The following is a 7,634-nucleotide window of genomic DNA, read 5'->3' on the forward strand; positions in this document are numbered from 1 at the left end:
TCTAAATGCTACAATGTGATAGACCCCATGTACGTATATCATTCTGAGAAACTATGTAGCCAGTCAGTTTATTAAAATGTGCAAGAGATTATTTATGTTAAAAATTTAATTTCATTAAGGAAAACCCTTTGCCTGATTTGGGCAGAATGTGTTCTGAAATATAAACGTTATATTTCTTTGCCGGGTGTTGTACTTATATCGATTGTATTTTACTGAAAGGAACTGTAGTAATATTTGCAATGTCAACAATTACAGAATCATTGCCATCTAAATCGAAAAGGCATTGTATTGTGGTGATGCCCATCACTAACAACACATTTGAGCAAGTCAGGACTATCTTCCACTTCCTTTTACATTTTAGCAAACTGTAAGAGTTGAAGCTGCCTAATGAAAGCCCAAGGGAGAATAAGATGGTTTATACAGCATTTAGGAGCACTCAGAGAGCACTCTGATTATGCCTTTCACACTCTAATACATGATAACATGGGGTAGACAAGCTGGTTCCGGAAAATCAGAGCAGAAGAATGCTGCTCTATGTCTGTGGCCAGTAGGTGGAAACAAAACCCTAAAGGGCTTTAAGGGATCTTGAAGAAACATCACCACAACCACCACCATCATCACAAGTGAGTGATGCTAAATCCAAATATGGATCACTCTCAGTTCAGAAAGGTGTGGGATTTACTGCACCACCTGCTATACAAAATCTTAGTATGTAAATGGAAAAGACTTCTAGTCAGTGTGGGTCTCAGAAGTATCAGTGCATTAAACCCAGACTGCTACTCAGTACTGACAACTCTCTCTCTTTTAACTATCTCTACTGACAACACTTTCCCTACTGATAAATTTCTCTCTCCACCAAATGACATGCTTCCTCTTGCTCCTTCTCTCTTTCTGTCAGTGGAGGCTGAACTGCTGTGACAAGTTTTTTTTTTTTTGTGTGTGTGTGTGTGTGTGTCTGTGTGCATGCGTGTGAGACTTGCTGTTGCTGTTAGACAGAGAGCAGTATGTTAAATCATAGACAACCGCCCCCACAAATAAATATTTAAAGTGTCATTATACATGTGTGTGATAATAGGGCCCGTCTATGTATGTGAGGACTTTGTTGCAATCCAAGTTTAATTACTCATGACCACCTTTTCCCAGGTCCAAATAGGAGCAAATTAAAAGCCTGTCATTGAAAGTTGTGTATTTACCTGCCCTGCAGCTTAGCCAGAAGTCTAAAGTGGGTGGAGCTGTGGGGTTGGTGTCCACACCGCAACCACATTGGAATGAGAGGCCAATGAACCAAACTAAGGGTTGACAGATTATTGACCCCCACTGATAATCTAAGATTATCTTTCCCTGATTATTGGAATCAGCACATGAACATTTGCTGCTACAACCAACACCCCTGTAACAGTAGTCTCACCTATAGAACTATCAAACTGGACTGGTGGACACATGTTGTGTTAAATGCAGTGCCTGCATTCATGTGGAGGTCGAACAACTGGCAAAAAGAACAATGCATTAAGTTGTATTTCACTCACTCACCCTTGCACGCACACCTTGAGATGATAACTGTGGTCAGTATACTTTCTGCACAGTTTTTGTTCCAATGCACACATACACTATAGCTAAATGAAACATACGTGACTCCTGCATGAAACATCATAATTGTCTGTTGAGAGTAAGGTTTCTGTGCATCGGATCAAACATGGTGTGTCTTTAGTACATTGAAGACATTCAGACTGTGTGTGCTCATTTCACATCAGAAGCACATCAGTGAGCAAGCCCTGCAAAGCTTATTTTACACTTGATGTGTCTCACCGTGGTAACTGCTTTTATAGGGAGACAATTAAATATATCATCACAGTAACCACAAGATCAAAAGTTCTTTGTAATTTACTCATAGAATACACCCTAGCCAGTACAGTAGGTTAGAGTCCAAGATACCAATGTTAGTAAGTTTCTTAAGCTGTTGATGATCAAAGTTTTGTGCATCAGCAACCACAGGATCCCAGACACTGTTCAGAGAGCTGTACTGTTATTTTACACTGGATGTGTCTCACCGTGGTAACTGCTTTTATAGGGAGACAATGAAATATATTATCACAGTGATCACAAGAGCTTCGTCAATTATTCATAGAATACATGGAGTTTGTCAGAAAATAAGATGCCTAATAATTATGCACACCTTAATACAGCATGGAGTTGGAAACTATGCATAAAAATGATGATATGGTCAAAATACACTTTTGCCTAATAATTGTGCACACAGTGTATATTGCCTATACATGAACTGTGGAATCAGGTGACCCTCCCACACTTCTTTCTACATCTATCTATTTGAGTAACAGAGATGGCACATGCACAGTTTTTGGAGGCAAGTGGGAAGAAAGATTCTCTTTACATTTTATCTCAGAAAATGAGACCATACACAAATGGCTCAAATTTCTTTCTGGGCTTGAAATAACACCCAAAAAGTTTGTAGCAGGCATTTTACTGCAAATTCATTTTAAAATTGGGCTCAATACAATGTTAGCTAAGGTTGGCTAATAGCTTTAATGTAATCATGATCAAAATGTGAGAAATGCACAAATGATACTGCTCTAAATATGAACTGGGGTATCATTCTACTTCAACCATAGAATTTGATTAGCCTCTATTTAAATGCAGCACGGATTCTGCTGTAGACCGATACTCCTAACTGCCTTTCACCTCTTTAGGTTCAGAAAAGTAAAGGCATGTTGATCCGATATGATTTCCAGCTTGCTCCATACTGACTAACTGGGCTGTCAATCAATCTGCTGGGGGCCATGCCCACACAGCTGTATGGAAAAACGCGACAAAGAAAAAAGAAGATTTAAAATATTCCCTTTAATGTCATTTTATTGGTAAATTTGGAAGGTAACTGGAATATATAACATCTTTGAGGAAATATTTATTTTTTACAGACTTAAAATAAAACCACCAAGCAGGGCCTTTAATACCTCATTAAAGGTAACTGCATTTTTCTGCATGATTTAATCTAAAACAGCTTCTGCTGTTACGTCCTGAGTTTGTTTGTTGTATGTATGTGTGTGTGTGTGTGTGTGTGTGTGTGTGTGTGTGTGTGTGTGTGTGTGTGGAGTTTGGTTGTATTTCATTCCAGAGCCTGTTTCACATTCCAGTACAGTTTCATGTTTGCAGCAAATCATGAGACAAGACTCCAACTACCCTAAAGAGGAATAGAAGGAGAAGAACCTAGAGAGAGGAAGTCAGTGATATTTGTTTTGAGAAGTTTGTTTAATAGTGTATGACCTTGTTTCCAGTTTTGACTTTGCACTTTGCTCTAATAGTGAGTTTGCTGTTGTATATTTGTATATATTCCATTTTGTTCCTTTTGTTGTGTGTTCCATGGTAAGTAGGGAGTGACTGTCATTTTGTTTGGGGTGTGGGTTTGATCTGTGTTTTCCACTTAGGGAGTAAGTGTGTGTGTATGTGTGTGGATTTATTTCTTATTTTGGCTTGGGTCACTCCGTTATAGTCCAGTGTCACACTGTCTCTTGTACAATACACAGGCTATCATTGAACTACTTTTGTCTGTTGCGATCTGATTTCATTTACACTACACATTGGTTAGCCTTTTTCCCCTCACACTTCCTGTTATGGCATGGAGACTAGACGAGGTCGTAACACTGTTTTGAGGAGTTTTGACCAGCTTTCATTTGAAACATTTAAATACTGGATAGTGTAAAATGAATAGTGAAAAATTAAGAAAATCATTTAACTTTAGAGCTTTCTCAAGGTTTGTTTTAATGTTATCCAGTAAAAAAAGAAAGTCCAGGGTAGATTTATTTATTTATTTTTTAAAATTAATTTTTTAAATTATGGGCCTTTATATAGTTACTTGGATATACAAGATACTTAGTACTTAATTTTGTGCACTTTGTGTTTTGAGACAAGCAGCAGAAATGGACCCAAAGCCATTTACTGCTGCTGTGCTGCTTGCACCTGGTGTAAATGATTATACTGATTAATACAAGAGCATATCACTCTCCTAATATGGAGCATCTGGTGTAAAATGGCCCATGGACCCATGCTCAACTATGCAGATTATTTGTCAAATCATATGTAAAACATTTTATACACAATTTCTGGTCATTTTCATTTCTATCTGTTAAAAGTACACACAGCTACTAATGTGCTGCATTCAGATTCCATCACTTGGCTTGGGCTAAAGAGCCAGTTCCCATGGAATCATGCAGAACATTTTGTAGTGTCACCTTTTCTGCATTTTTAATTAATTAATTATTTTTTATGCACCCATATATCTAAAAGTTATTCTTAGCTCCTGATGTGGCTATTTGAGTGTCTACTTTTTAAACATTTTAAAAAATGTTTCACACACTATCACACACACACAAATTCAGAAGCACATTGATTGCACAGCTGAAGGACCTCTAAAGGACCCCTGTCCATTCTGTTTCATATATATATATATATATATATATATATATATATATATATATATATATATATATAAAGAGAGAGAGAGAGAGAGAGAGAGAGAGCGAGCGAGCGAGCAAGTACTTACATGTACACATATACGAGCAAATAACATTTCTCGCAAATAACATTTCTCACCTGCTGTTGCTCAACACTCTATTTGGACTACTGGGGAGATTTTGAAGATTGGAATGTGATCATTTATTTTTCATTTTGCTGCATTTTTCATTTTACTAAACTTATTAAAATGTACCTGTTGTGGACTTGTTTGTAGAGTGATTGTTATTGTTGTGATTCGGGAAGCTATTTTTGTTATTTAAATTATTTAGTTTTATCTATTTAAAAAATAATTTAATGCATTCATAATAATCTTTAATAAGTTACTGTTTTGTTAACCTTATACTGTCAGAATCTAAGTTTTTATGTCCTAATATTAAATATATTAATTTTTTCTTGCACAGGTGATGAAGGACCTCTGTCCAAAATGTTCTGTTTCTCTAAAAACTATCATTTCTAATATTGCTCTCTCTCTCTCTCTCTCTCTCTCTCTCTCTCTCTCTCTCTCTCTGTGTCTCACACACAATATTAAAAATTGTAGGTGATGTATAGAAAAGGAAAATATAGGAACATAAACATGCCCCTCAAAGACATATAAGTCACTGAATGCTAGGTCAGTAAATAACAAATGCTAGTTAGTTACAATAAATCTTATTAAATGATGCTATGTCATTTAATCAAATTTTGTTTTTCATATTTAAAATGCATGCTTTACTTTTAACTGATAAAAAAACCTTTCCACTGCACATAGAAAATGGGCTCTGATAGTTTAGCAGAAACATTGTCTCTGCAGAGGCAGAGAAAGAGGGTGCCAATACATGCTGTCCTGCATAACGTGTTTGACTGGCCAGGGAGGCATTACAGCCACCCACGGCTCAAGGTGGGGCTGAGTGCTCGAGAAGGTAGCACAAAGTAACCTTCTGTGACCTTTCATTTAAATCACCCTTTGGGATCCCCCCTCACTCTCTGTCTGTCTCTCTAACACACACAGTATCGATCCACTCCCTCCAGGCTTCTGACATCGATGCACATGTGCACACACACATTCACAACAATAAGCATACACACACACATATATATGCACACCTGTGACACTTGCACACAGATGCACATGCACACACAACACTGATCAATACCGGAGATACCATTCAATGCTTACTAAGCACACCCTTTCCTGAGCAGCTTGAACTACTACAGGAGGCTGGGAAAAGAGAGCAGACAGGGTTATTACAAACACACACACACACACGCGTGCACGCGCACACACACACACACACACACACACACACACACACACACACACACACACACACACACACACACACACACACACACACACACACACACAAAGGCTATAAGAGATAGCACTGAGGTTTATCTTCTGTGTTGATGACACACAACTAACCTCAGAAGTCACCTACAAACAAAACAGAGATTCTCCTCGAATTCATTTTCTTCCACTGTTGAAACCACTGATCAAAGCTCCCCTCCTTTAAACATCATCTACACCCACATGGCACACACATACATAAATGACTCTGCTGTCCTTGGCTAACCTACACAAACAAACACACACACACACACACACACACACACACACACACACACACACACACACACACACACACACACACACACAAAATGTCTATTGCACCAGAAGAAAGAGTTCAGTGAGAAGAGGCTGTCAAAGACAGAGGTGAATTTGACTCTGATATAATTCAGTTTGACTATAATTTGATTTTATTATGATCTGAATATGATTTGGTCAATATTACCAAGGATTGCAATATTCAGCTCAAGTATCATATCATGAGTCCCACCATACACACACTGTGGATATATATATATATGGCATAACAGATAAAATTTGTTTTACATTACATTACGGAATTTAGCAGATGCTCTTATCCAGAGTGACTTACAAAAGTGCATTGTCATTTACTCATAGAATATCCTAGTAAAAAAATCCTTGGACTACATTTAAGGTGACACTTTCATCCAAAGCCACTTACAATTATGACTGACTACAACTTGAGGGTTAAGGACCTTGCTTAGGGGACCCCAACAGTGGGGCTTAAACCAGCAATCCTCCAATTACAAGTCAAGTACCTTAACCACCAAGCTACCACTGCTTTAAGATCATCAAGCACCAGCTTACTCAACATTCCTAGACTTAAGCACAAGAAAGCTGGTCAATGGCTTTTTGTTTTCATGTTGCAAATGGAACTTACTAATAAATATTTATCAGGCACTGACTGTTATTATTATAATGATTCTTCTTCCTCCTCTTCTTCTTCCTTATTTCACATGACTGCATGGCGGTTCAGAGCTATGTACTGCAGAATTAAGAGACTGCCAGGGGCCAGCAGAATGACTTATGCTTCTGTATCACAATGGTCACTTCAACCTCAGTAAATGTGCAAAGAACTCAGAAACTGATTATTGAACCTGCCACAGGATTTAACTGAAGGAAGACACTGATAAGTAACAGAATCTAGAAGAGATTGTAATTCCTGCAGTAATGAACCATACAAGATTGGGTTTTCCAATAGCACTGTAAAACAAAGGTCATCTTTAAAAGGTAGAGAAAGCATTACCCTGAACACTCTTATTTAAGACAATCTTAAGACTACAATGATTTTGGAAAGTGCATTGCAGCACCTGTTCTGAGCCACATCACAAGATCATGTGATTGCACAGCTTGCTCTAACTTTCTGCTATATCCTAACACCATGCTGTTCATACACACATAACACACGCGCACGTGCGCGTGCACACACACACACACACACACACACACACACACACACACACACACACACACAAAATCCAACCATACCCCACATACAGACAGCTAAATTACATGAAAGTGCACACACAAACATACACTCACTGACTCCAACAAACCAAACTGTTGCTTAAATCATTCTTGACAGATGCATTTTCTTTACTAAGTAAAAAATAATTTTATTATGGAGCACAATGCAGTTGTCTTCAAATGCTGTTGGGTATATATGTTATTATAAGTGTAGAGTATGGCCACTCACATTGTCCAGGGGCTTTGGCAGCATAAATATCAGATGTTTCTCAGATTCACACATTATTTTATA

At 37.9% G+C, this 7,634-nt stretch overlaps 1 protein-coding gene across 4 annotated transcripts in view; it reads right to left on the reverse strand.

The window, feature by feature from the left end:
- lsamp (limbic system associated membrane protein) overlaps positions 1-7,634 on the reverse strand; it is a 721,293-nt gene that overhangs the window by 22,229 nt on the left and 691,430 nt on the right. The gene's annotated exons all lie outside the window — the stretch shown is intronic.

This window comes from Electrophorus electricus, chromosome 15 (genome assembly GCF_013358815.1).
Source record: "Electrophorus electricus isolate fEleEle1 chromosome 15, fEleEle1.pri, whole genome shotgun sequence".
Classification (NCBI taxonomy): Eukaryota; Metazoa; Chordata; class Actinopteri; order Gymnotiformes; family Gymnotidae; genus Electrophorus; species Electrophorus electricus.